At 40.5% G+C, this 13,130-nt stretch overlaps 1 long non-coding RNA gene across 1 annotated transcript in view; it reads right to left on the reverse strand.

Annotated features, from left to right (window-relative positions):
• LOC144290517 (uncharacterized) overlaps positions 1–3,164 on the reverse strand; it is a 35,680-nt gene extending 32,516 nt beyond the window's left edge. Inside the window, exon 1 of the long non-coding RNA XR_013358126.1 lies at positions 3,012–3,164. This is a non-coding gene — a long non-coding RNA (uncharacterized LOC144290517). The remainder of the gene's footprint in view (positions 1–3,011) is intronic.
• Positions 3,165–13,130: the final 9,966 nt, after the last annotated feature.

Genomic DNA, 13,130 nt, shown 5'->3' on the forward strand with positions numbered 1-13,130 from the left:
TTAATGGTCTAAATATAAGAAATGAAAAATAGTGTCATAACAGATAAAAAAATAACTAATTAACTGTTGTCTATAAGAAAGTCACTTTAACAAAAAAGATAGGTTAAAAGTAGCAAAATGAAGATAAACACACCACATTAACATTAATAAAAAAAAGCAGGCATAGATAAGTTTCAGGCAAAGGAGACTTCAGAGGAAGGAAAACTGACAAGGACAAAAATAGGCACATACATAATGATAAAGGGGTCAAGACTCAAAAAAGGCGCAGCAATTATTTGTGTGTATGTGCGTAACAGCAGAGTGGCAAAATATATCAGGCAAAAATTGACAAAACTGCAATGAGAAGTTAGTGAATTCACTGGTGAGGTGAACAGCCTTCTATCAGTAAGTAGGAGTTCCAGCAGGCAGAAAATCAGGACAAGTAGACTTGAACTGAAGAACACCATCAATCAATTGGATTTGATTAAAATTTATTTAATATCATCCAACAAGAGCAAAATAAACATTCTTCTAAGCTCACTTGGAACACTCACCAAAATAGATCACATCCTGGGACATAAATAAAACACACTTTTAAAAATTTGAAAGACTAGAAATCAGATTATACATGCCTTCAAACCACAATTAATCTAGAAACCAATAACATAGTTGAAAACCAGCCCCCATACTTGGAGAATAAACAATATACTACTAAATTACACATGGATAAAATAAGTATCAAGAACAATTAAAATTATATTAAACTAAAAAAATATATTAAACTAAAAGCAAACGAAAATAAAACATCAAAATTTGAGAGATGCAGTAAATTAGTATCTACAGAGAAATGTTTAGCATTGAATGCAGACACTAAAAAAGAAGAGCTATAGGCAAAAAAGTCTAAGCACTTACTTTAGGAAACTAGAAAAACAAACCCAAAGTAAGCATGAGAAGAGAAATAACAAAAGTTAAAGATAAAACTGTGGACAAGAAAGGATAACCAAGAAAAAGAAAAGCAGGTTCTTTCTAAAAAGCAATAAAATAAAGGAGGAAAGACAGATTAATTTCAAGAATTAAAGGAAAATGAAATAGCATTTGGGAAAATGAAAATGAAAATAGCATTTGAGAAAATACAACAGCCATTTATGACAACAAACTAGGAATAGAGGAAAACGTTCTCTTCTTGAAAAAGAACATCTACAACAAACCTACAGCCAACACCATATTTAATGGCAAGAAACCTGATGCCTGCCCCACAAGACCAGGAACAAAATAAAAATATCCTATCACTTCTTCTATTCAACACTGTACTGGAAATCCTAGATAATGCAATAAGACAGGAAAAGGTATACAGATTGGGAAGGAAGGATATAAACTGGTTTTTTTAAGATTTTTAAAAATTTTTTAAATTTATTCATGAGAGACATATAAAGAGAGGCAGAGACACAGGCAGAGGGAGGAGAAGCAGGCTCCATGCAAGGAGTCCAGTGTGGGACTCAATCCCAATAATCTGGGACGCTCAAACGCTGAGCCACCCAAGCGTCCCCATAAACTGTTTTTGTTGCATATATCATGTAAGCAGAAAATCTCAATCCACAATAACAAAGAAAATTTCTGGAACAAATAAGAATATATAGCAAATTTGAAGGATAAAAGGTTAATAAACAAATGTCAGTTGCTTTCCTATAGATCCGCACAAATGGAGTCAACCAATCTTTGACACCAGAACAATGGCAATTCTATAGAGAAAACATGGTCTTTTCAGCAAATAGGACTGGAACACTGGATACCCATGTACTAAAAGAAAAATCAAGACATAAGTCTTACACATTTCACATAATTAATTCAAAATGGATAATAGATTGGGATCCCTGGGTGGCGCAGCGGTTTAGCGCCTGCCTTTGGCCCCGGGCGCGATCCTGGAGACCCGGGATCGGATCCCACGTCGGGCTCCCAGTGCATGGAGCCTGCTTCTCTCTCTGCCTGTGTCTCTGCCTCTCTTTGTCTCTATCTCTCTGTGTGACTATCATAAATAAATTTAAAAAATTAAAAAAAAAAAAAAAGAGAGAGAGAGAGAGAGAGAGAGAGAAAGGCCCTGGGCTGAAGGCGGCGCTAAACCGCTGAGCCACCCGGGCTGCTCCATTTTTTAGTTTTGAAATGTAATTCTTTCTTGCCCCTTTGAAAATAAATATTTTATGTTGTTCTTGCTTCAAGATTTATTGCCTTAATATACTTTTATTTATTGAGAATTGAACTCAAGTGAATAAATCTTTTCAAACCTAGGGAGGGGCAGTGCTGACAGGAGAGATCACCCAGAAAAGTTTCCAAAGATCCACTTCCACCCAACGGACTCCCCGGGCCCAGGAAAGATGAGGGCGGGGGGAGGCACACGATCTCATACAGCGTAGCTCCGGGTGGTTAATTCTCTGCTTCTTCCCATGTAACATTTCCACAAACAAATCTTTTAAAAACAGCTACCCCTTGACTGTGGGAAATTGAATAACCATTAAAACACGGCCTCAGCTTGAAGTGCGGCACGGAGCATGGTTGCTGACGCTGTCAGAGGTTGGCTCGGGGAGGCGAGGAGGGATCTCGAAATTTAGGGATGTACTGCTAGCCCTAGGAGGGGCTGGGCTGGGGGCAGCGTCGTGGATTTGAGACTCTGCTTCCCAAACATCTGGAACACTTGGGGGAAAACGGGCGCCCCTCGGGAGTAAAGATGGACAGGGGACCCCACAGACCACAGCAACCCCTGCGCACGAACCCGGGAGACCGAGTCACGACTGTCCCCTGACGACCCTCCCCGTGGTCACCGCACCATCGGGGAGACGCGGCCGCGCGCAGGGTCCGGACAGGACGCCGGGGTCCCAGCTGCCGGCCCAGCCCGCACGCGGCGCGCGGGAGGGGACTGAGGTCCGAGCGACGTCCCCGGGGACTCGGGGACTCGGCAGCTCCCGAGGAGGGTCGGGTCCCGCCACCGCGCGTCGCCAGCTCCTCCGCTCGTCCTGGCACCCCCGGCCCCGCACACTCACCGCTTCCCGGTTTCTGCGTCCGCGGGCGTCGTCCCTACGGCGCCCGCAGCAGGTGCATCAATCTGCGCGATCGACGCCGCAGCAGAACCACCGGACACCGCTACGCGCAGGTGAGATGCGATCGCGAGCGAGGCCACCGGCTCCACGCGGCTGCCGAGCGGCGCCACGCCCACCCGCCCCTGCTCGCCCCTGATTGGACAGAGTAACTGCATCTGGAGGTCACGTGCTAAGCAGAACCTGCTTCCGCTCTCAGACCGGTACTTGGCCGCCCGGAGGTTGTTGGCGCTTCACCGCGCCCGCACGGGACACAGGTGCGCGCTAGGAGTTCAAGACCGTTTCTAGCTGGACTGACCCCTGCTGGAGGGAGAGGGCGATCATGCCAGGCCAAACTGGATCGGGAGGATCTCTTGTCCTCCAGACGTCAGGGGCTTCGCATATATATTTGATAATTTAAAGACTCCTGTGGCCTCTTAATAGGAAGTTAGAACCACACACCCACCCCCAGCCCTATCCTAGGCGCAGGGACTCTTCTCGGAACAACCACAAACTAGGAGCTGTGTTCAACAGGTTCTCAGATGTACGTTTTACAATAAAAGGAAATTTATATATATATTTTTTGAAAGGAAATTAGATCAATTTTTGAGTGTGTGCCTAGAGAACTTTGACCTGTGTGAATGGCTATAATATCCCTAAAGCAATTGATTTTTTATTTTCACTGATACAAGAAAAACAAATCATCCTGCAAATTAGGGATGCACTCGGAAACTATTAATATGCTTAACAAATTGGATGGCAAGACTCTTGCACTGTAAAAATTTACCCATTAATTTGAAGTTTATACTATACAATAGACCCCTTTAAGGTGTACAATGGTTTTCAGTACAGTATATTAAAAATATGTGCAATAATTACAATTTTAGAATATTTCATCATCTCAAAAAGCCCTTACCATTTCCTCCTCCTGCACTCAGCCCTGGACAACCACTAATCTACTTTCTATTTCTATACATTTTATTGATTTTTAAAGATTTATTTGTGAGAGAGAGTACAAGTGCACTAGCAGGAGGGGCAGAGGAAGAGAGAGAGAATCTCAAGCAGGTTCTGCTCTAAGGGTCAGTCCCACATGGGGCTCTATCTCACGACCAAGAGATCACGACCTGAACCAAAGCCAAGAGTAGGATGCTTAACTGACTGTGCCACTCAAGCGCCCCTCTAGCTCTATAGATTTTAATATTCATTGACTTTCTTACAAATGAAATTATGTAATAAGTAGTCTTCGTGGTTAATTAACTTCATTTACTCTGTTGACTTCGTTTACATTTTTCGCACAATTTTTTCAAAGCGTATCCATGTTGTAGCAGGTATCAATACTTCATGTATTTTTGCAGCTGAATAAGAGTCCACTGTGTGGATTATTAGCCTTAAAAAATAAAACTGGCAGTTATTTTACCAGCAAAAGTGGGATTATTGGGGATCCCTGGGTGGCTCAGCGGTTAAGCGCCTGCCTTTGGCCCAGGGCATGATCCTGGGGTCCTGGGCTCGAGTCCCATGTCGGGCTTCCTGCATGGAGCCTGCTCCTGTTTCTGCCTCTTTCTCTCTCTCTCTCTCTCTCTCGAATAAATAAATAAAATCTTTTTTTAAAAGTGGGATTATTGAAGAATAGCAAAGAATTGCAATTTGGAATAAGCAAGGTAGGGCAAAACCATAGGCAAGGCGGAAGGCTCTTTTATGGAAATAAGGGGAGAGTGGGAGGGCTTTTACTAACAAAAGTCTATCGGAATAAACTGGGAGTTCAAAGTATAGCGACTTTTCATTGGCTGAGTTGTGACGGTCTCTCATTGGCTATTGCCAAGGGAGGAGAAAAACTTTCTTCCTGCTTCTGGAATAGTAAAGCAGCTAAAGTAGTCTGAATGTGCAAGGTGCACCTGTTCCCGTGGCGTTTGCAATTGATCACGAGCGGTAGGGCCTGAGAGCTCCCCCTGCTGGCCTCCTGGCGCCATTGTAAGCGAGGTTTCCTTTTATTAATTTTCACAGGATCAGCAGGTTTTCTTCATCCATTTCATCCATTAATGGTCATTTGGTTTGTCACTATCTTTGACTACTATGAATGCTATTGCTGTAAGCATTCGTGTACAAGTTTTTGTTTAGACATGTGTTTTTATTTCACTTGGGCATATGCCTGGGAGTGAAATTGATGGCTCATATGGAAATTCTACATTTAATCTTTGAGGAAATGCTAGACTGTTTTCCAAAGTGGCTGCATCACTTACAGTTCCACAAGCAGTATATGAGAGGCCCAATCTATCCATATCCTTGAAAACAACTTATTATTGTTTTTAAAAATATTTTGTTTATTTATTCATGAGAGACACAGAGAAAGACAAGAGACATAGGCAGAGGGAGAAGCAGGCTCCCCGCAAGGAGCCGGATGTGGAACTTGATCCCTGAACTCCAGGATCACACCCCCAGCCAAAGGCAGACGCTCAACCGCTGAGCCATTCAGGCAACCCAAAAACTTATTATTCTTTCATTTAAGTCTAGCCAGTCTAGTGACTGAAGTTGTATCTCATTGTGATTTTGACTTGTATTTCCTTGACGTGTGATCATGTCCAGCAAATTTTCATATACACTTGGCCATTGGTGTATCTTTCGTGGGAAAATGTTTGGATGCCTTGCTATCTTTAAATTGGGTTATTTGACTTTTTGTTTTTGATTTGTAGTTCTTTACACAGTATATACTTGATACAAGTACCTTATCAGATATATTATTTCCAAAATTTTCTTCCATTCTGTGGTCATGTTTTCACTCTCTTGTTTTAAAACATTTTACTTTTTATTTTTTTAAAAGATTTTATTTATTTATTCATGAGAATACACAGAAAGAAAGAGAGTGAGAGGCAGAGACACAGGCAGAGGGAGAAGCAGGCTCCATGCAAGGAGCCCGAAATGGGACTCGATCCTGGGTCTCCAGGATCAGGCCCTGGGCTGAAGGCAGGCGCTAAACCACTGAACCACCTGGGCTGCCCCAACATTTTACTTTTAATTGTGGCAATATACACATATTGTAATTTAACATCTTAATCATTTTAAGTGTACAGTTCAGTAGCATGTGGTACACTGACATTCGGAAACCAATCTCCAGAACTGTTTTCATTATGCAAAACTGAAATTGTATACCCATTAAACAACAACTCCCATTCACACCTATGTCTAGCCTCTGGCAACCACGATTCTATTTTCCTTCTCTCTGAATGTAGCTACTGTCAGAACCTCATATAAGTGGAATCATGCAGTATTTGTACTTTTTGGACTGGCTTATTTCACTTAACATATTGTCCTCAAGGCATGCATATTGTAACATGGGTTGGGATTTCTTTTATTGTTAAAGCTGAATAATATTCCATTGTATGTATGTACTACATTTTGTGATCCATTTATCCCCTCATGGACACTTGGGTTGTTTCCATTTTGGCTATTGTGAATAATGGTCCTATGAACAAATGTGCATAACGTTCCTATTTCCTTTGATCAAATAAATCTTGTGCCTTTTACTAAAAAAAAAAAAGTTTATAAATATCTGAGTCCATGTTTTGAATTCTTTGGGGTATATATACGGGGGGGAATTGTTGGATCATATATTAACTGTAATTTCTTTTTTTAAGATTTTGTTTATTTATTCATGAGAGACCCAGAGAGAGAGAGAGAGAGGCAGAGACACAGGCAGAGGGAGAAGCAGCCTCCATGCAGGGAGCCTGACGCGGGACTCGATCCTGGGACCCCAGCATCACGCCCTGAGCTGAAAGCAGCGTGAAACACCTGAGCCACCCAGGCTGCCTTTAACTGTAATTTCTGAGAAGCCACCATATTGTTTTCCATATTAGTGGTACAATTTTACATTTCCACCAATAGTACACAAAGATTCCAATGGATATGTTCATTGTCTTTTAAAAATATATTTATTTATTTATTTATTTATTTAGGAAGAGAGAGAGAAAGAGCATAAGCAAAGGGAGGGGCAGAGAGAGAGGGAGAGATTCTCAAGCAGACTCCACACCAAGCATACAACCTGGGGCTTAATTTCATGACCTGAGCCAAAATCAATCAAGAGCCACCCAGGCACTCTGGATGTGTTCATTTTTTTGTTGGTGTCCTTTGAAGTACAAAACTTACTAATTTTGATGAAGTCCAAAATATCTTTTTTCTTTCTTTCTTTTTTTCTTTTTCTTTCCTTCCTTCCTTGTTTTTGCTTTAGGTGTTGTTGGGGAGGAAAACTTTTTATCTATCCTTTAAGATTGTTCTAGGTGGTCTAAGAATTAAATAAGAGACAAATTAACAAGAGAGAAAACAAAGTTTAATTACATGCACATGGAGGTCCAATAATAAATTGAGACCCAAAGAAAAGACAAAGGTATACAGCTTTTATGTTATAGACAAAGAAACATAAATCTTTGAGAATTTAAAGTACAATGATAACTTATTTTGGGAGCCCCAGTAAGTAATTCTAAGCAGTATTTGGACTGGAGTAGTAAATTAGTAAGGGTAACAAGATTTGTTTATATAGGCTTTTATATAGGCTAAACTCCTTGTTTCTGACAATAAGGATGTCTCTCTACCTACTACTGCAGGGAGGATACTTTTCACTTGGGAGATTTATTTCACACTTTCTGAAGACAAAGGTGGGCCAGAGTGTTCTTGCTGCACTGGCCATGTCTTAAGTAAATAATTCAAAATAATCAATTGGGGGGTGGCCTGTCCTGGGCCCCTACAACGTCATATCTAAGAATTATTTGCCAAATACAAGGTCATGAATATTTCCTATTTTTAAAAGAGTATTAGATTTGGGGTTCCTGGGTGGCTCAGTCAGTTAAGCATCCAACTCTTCTCAGCTCAGATCTTGACCTCAGAGTTGTGAACTTGAGCCCCACATTGCGCCACACTGAGCATGGAGCCTACTTAAAAAAATAGAGTGGGGATACCCGGGATTGAGTTCCCCATCAGGCTCCCCGCAGTGAGCCTGCTTCTCCCTCTGCCTATGTCTCTGCCTCTCTCTGTGTGTCTCTCATGAATAAATAAAATCTTTAAGAATAAATAAAAAATTAAAATTAAAAAATGGAGTATTATAGTTTGATCTCATGTTTGGGTCTTTGTTTCATTTTGGGTAAATTATTGTATGTTCTGTAAGTAAGAGTCAACTTCTTTTTTTGCATATAGCTATCCAGTTGTCTCAGTACTGAGATTTTACACAAACCTTATCAGAGGCCCACATCCACTTGATCTTCATAGAGTAAATTTGTCCTACCCTGACCCCATGTGGCAGAGGAGAGTCTCCTGGCCCTCAAACCAATGCCCAAAGGTGGATTTATCCAAATGACTTGAAAATTTAGGTCTACACAAAAACTTGCACATGAATGTTTATCACAGCTTTATTTATAATTGCCAAAAGTTGGCTGCAATTGAGATGTCCTTCAGTAGACGAATAGGTAAACAAACTACTACATCCAGACAATGAAATATTGTGTAATGCTAAAAAGAAGTGAGCTATCAACCCATTAAAAGACCTGGAGGAAATTTAAATGCCTGTCATTAAGTGAAAGAAACCAATCTGAATTTTTAAAAAGATTTTATCCATTTATTCATGAGAGACAAACTCAGAGAGAGAGAAAGGCAGAGACATAGGCAGAGGGAGAAGCAAGCTCCATGCAGGGAGCTTGATGTGGGACTCGATCCCAGGATCACGCCCTGAGCCAAAGGCAGACGCTCAACCGCTGAGCCACCCAGGGATCCCAAAACCAATCTGAATATTATATACTGTGTGATTACAACTGTATGACATTCTGAAAAAGGCAAAGCTATGAGACAGTAAAAGATTAGTGGTTAAGGATTGTAGAAGGGAAAGAGGGATGAATAGGTAAGCACAGAGGATTTTTAGGGCATGAAACTAATCTATATGATACCTTAATGGTGGTATCATTAATCATATCAATATATTTGTCAAAACCGATAACACATACATCATTAGTGAATTCTAATGTGATCTATAGGCTTTGGGTGATAATAATGTATCAGTGTAGGTTCATTGATGGTAACAAATGTACCACTGGGGTGTAGGATGTTGATATTGGGGGAGGTTATACACGTATGGAGACAGGGGCATATGAGAACTTGGTACTTTCCATTCAATTTTGCTGTGAAACTAAAACTACTACTAAAAAGAAAAAAAAAGCTTGTTAAAAGCAAAACAAAAACCAAGTTCCAGGCAGCTTCACTGCTGAAATCTACCAAACACTTAAAGAATTAATACCAATCCTTCACAAACTCTTCCAGAAGATTAAAAACAAAACAAAACAAAACCCTAGGGACGCCTGGGTGGCTCAGAGTTTGAGCATCTGCCTTCAGCTCAGGGTGTGATCCTGGGTCCAGGGATCAAGCCCCACATTGGGCTCCCTGAGAGGAGTCTGCTTCTCCCTCTGTATATGTCTGTCTCTCTCTCTGTGCCTCTCATAAATAAATAATAAAAATCTTTAAAAAGAAAAGACATTACAGAAACACACACACACCAATTTCTTATAAATATGTGTGTAAAATCCTCAACAAAGTACTACCAAACTGAATTCAGAGACATATATAAAAGAATTATACAATATGACCAAATAGGGTTTTTTTTCTGTAACCAAGTAGGTTTTATTCCAGGTATACAAACTGTTTAACACCCCCAAATCAATTATTGTAACACATCATATCAATAGAAAAACATCACATGATCATCTTCATAGACACAGAAAAGCATGTGACAAAATCCAACACTGTTTCATGATAAAAAAACATACAGCAAACTGGGGTACCTGGGTGGCTCAGTCTGTTAAGTGTCTGCCTTTGATTCAGGTCAGGATCCTAGGGTTCTGGGATTGAGCCCAATGTCGGGTTCCCTGCTCAGTGGGGAACTGGCTTCCTCTCCCTCTGCCACTCCTTCTGATTGTGTGTGTGCTCTCTCTCTTGCTCTCTCTCTCAAATAAAATCTTTTTTAAAAGTGCATCAAACTATTAACAGAAGGGAACTTCCTTAGGCTGACAAGGGACAGCCAAGATCCTAATTAATGGTGATAGACAGGACGCCTTTACCCATAAGATCAGAACCAGGACAAGAATGTCCACTCTTGCTATTTTATTCAATATGGTATCAGGTGTTCTAGCCAGGTCAGTTAGGCCAGAAAAAAATAATAATTAAGGCATCCAGATTGGAAAGGAAGAAATAAAACTCTATTTTGACACAGAATATCCTAAGGAAACTTCTAAAAAACTATTTGAACAAATAAATGACTTCAGCAAGATTGGAAGTAGAAAATTAACACATAAAAATCAATTGTTTTCTTATACACTTGCCATGAAATATATTGAAAATGTAATTAAGAAAACAAGCCTATTGTAAGGGTACTGACAACACTGACTCAATCTTTGGCTTTCCCTCTTGTTCATGTCCATGCAGTGACCTCTCTCAGGCTATGATTTCCAGACCCCTTGTAAGTTATTTTTTTTTAATTTTAATTTATTTATGATAGTCAGAGAGAGAGAGAGAGAGAGAGAGGCAGAGACACAGGCAGAGGGAGAAGCAGGCTCCACGCACCGGGAGCCCGACGTGGGATTCGATCCCGGGTCTCCAGGATCCCGCCCTGGGCCAAAGGCAGGCGCTAAACAGCTGCGCCACCTAGGGATCCCCTGGACCCCTTCTAAGTTAATGTATGCCCTGACTAGAATGTGGGAAGACTTGTTCTGATCTTCCCTAAAGTGGCTCATGGAAGGCCTCACTTTAGATAAGCAGTAGGGATGCCTGGTGCATGGATGGTGCCATTTTATTCTTTTTTTTTTTTTAATTTTTTTTTATTTATTTATGATAGAGAGAGAGAGAGAGAGAGAGACACAGGCAGAGGGAGAGGCAGGCTCCATGCACGGGAGCCCGACGTGGGATTCGATCCCGGGTCTCCAGGATCACGCCCTGGGCCAAAGGCAGGCGCCAAACCGCTGCGCCACCCAGGGATCCCGATTTTATTCTTTTTAAATATTTATTTATTCTATGGAGAAAGAGAACAGGGGGAAGGGCAGAGGGAGAGAGAGAATCACAAGTAGACACCCTCCTGAGCATGGAGCCTGATATGGGGTTTAATCTCGCAACCCTGAAATCATGACCTGAGCTGAAATCAAGAGCTGGACGCTTAACCAATGCTTAACCAACTGAGCCACCCTGTCGCCCCTGGATCGTGCCATTTTAGATAACTACCCTGTGGCCTCCATCACCATGTCCCTTGCTCTATAAAAGCTGGGGATTAAGGTTCAGGCTTAGCAGAGAATAGCTGCACAGCACCAGGATCATTTGTCCATCCAATTCCTCCTTGTCAGTAAATTACCCTAAAAAAACCTCTGTGTAAACAGTAGGGAGTGCTTTGCTTCATTTTTTGTTCTTAAAGTACCTTCTCAGTCTGGAGGATACATTACTGACCCTCCTTCACCTTCTAACATCTACTTATAATAGCACCTAAGGAATAAAATACATAGTAATAAATTTAATTAAAAAACTTATACTCTAAGAACTACAAAACCTTGTTGAAAGAAATTGAAGAAGGTCTAAATAAATGGGAAAACCTTCCATGGTCAGGGATCTGAAGTTTTAATATTGTTAAGATGTCAGTTCTCCCCAACTTGAGCTATAGATTCAACATAATCCCAATCAAAATCCTAGCAAGTTATTCTGGATAACGACAACTGATTCTAAAGTTTATATAGAAAGGCAAAAGGCTCTAGGGTGCCTGGGTGGCTCAGTCAGTTAGGTGTCCAAATCTTGATCTCAGCTCAGGTCTTGATCTGAGGGTCATGAATTCAAGCTTTGCTTTGGGCTCCATGATGGCCATGAAGCTACTTAAAAAAAGAAAAGACAAAAGACAAAAGACTCAGAATAACTGACACAATACTAACAAAGAACAAAGTCACAGGTATGTCCCAATCTGACTTCAGGACTTATTATAAAACTGCAGTGATCAAGACAGCATGGTTTCGCAAAAAGAGAAATAGATGAATGGAACAGAATAGAGAACCCAAAAACACACATATATAGTCAGCTGATTTTTGACAAAGAAGCAATGGCAACTCAATGGAGAAAGTCCTTTCAACAAATTGTCTTTTCAACAAATGGTGATGAAATTCCTGGACCTTCATGTGCAAAGAAATAAATTAAACACAGACTTTACAATATTCATAAAAATTAACTAAAAACGGAACTCATAAACCTAAATGTAAAAAGCAAATTTTAAAACTTCTCAGAGTTAACATAACAGAAAATCCAGACAACTTGGGTTTGGCAATGAGGTTTTCAGATACAACACCAAAACCATGATCCATGAATGAAAAAATTGATAAACTGAACTTCACCAAAATTAAAATTTTCAATGCTTCAAAAGAGCTTGTTAAGAGAATGAAAGAACAATCCAAAGATTGGGACAAAACATTTGCAAAGTACATCTGCTAAAGGACTGGTATCCAAACTATACAAACAACTCTTAAAACTCAGTAATAAAACAAACAACCTCATTTGAAGATGGGCAAAAAAATCTGGAAAGACAGCTCACCCAAGAAGATACTCAGATAGCAAACAGGCACATGACAAAATGCACAACACCATATGTCACTGGGGAATTCCAAATTAAAACAGCAATGAGATGCTGCTTACATCTAGTAAAGTCCGAAATAATGACAATACCAAATGCTGGTGAAAATGTGGAGCAACAGCAAGTCTCATCCATTGTTAGTATGAATAGAAAATAGTACAGTCGCTTTGGAAGATAGTCTGGCATGCTCTTACAAGCCTTACTATACAACTCGGAAATCTCAGTCCTAGGTATTTTACCCAAATGAGCTGAAAACACACAAAAGTCTTCACGCAAATGTTTATAGCACCTTTAGTCACCACTGCCAAAAACTAGAAGCATCCAAGATACGCCTTTCAATAAACAGATAAACAAACTGTGGCATATCCATATAACTAAATATTATTCAGTGATAAAAAGAAATGAGCTATCAAGCCACAGAAAACTCAAGGACATGGAGAGAGCTCAAATGCATATTAATAAGTAAA

The sequence above is a fragment of the Canis aureus genome, chromosome 19 (assembly GCF_053574225.1).
Source record: "Canis aureus isolate CA01 chromosome 19, VMU_Caureus_v.1.0, whole genome shotgun sequence".
NCBI classification, from domain to species: domain Eukaryota; kingdom Metazoa; phylum Chordata; class Mammalia; order Carnivora; family Canidae; genus Canis; species Canis aureus.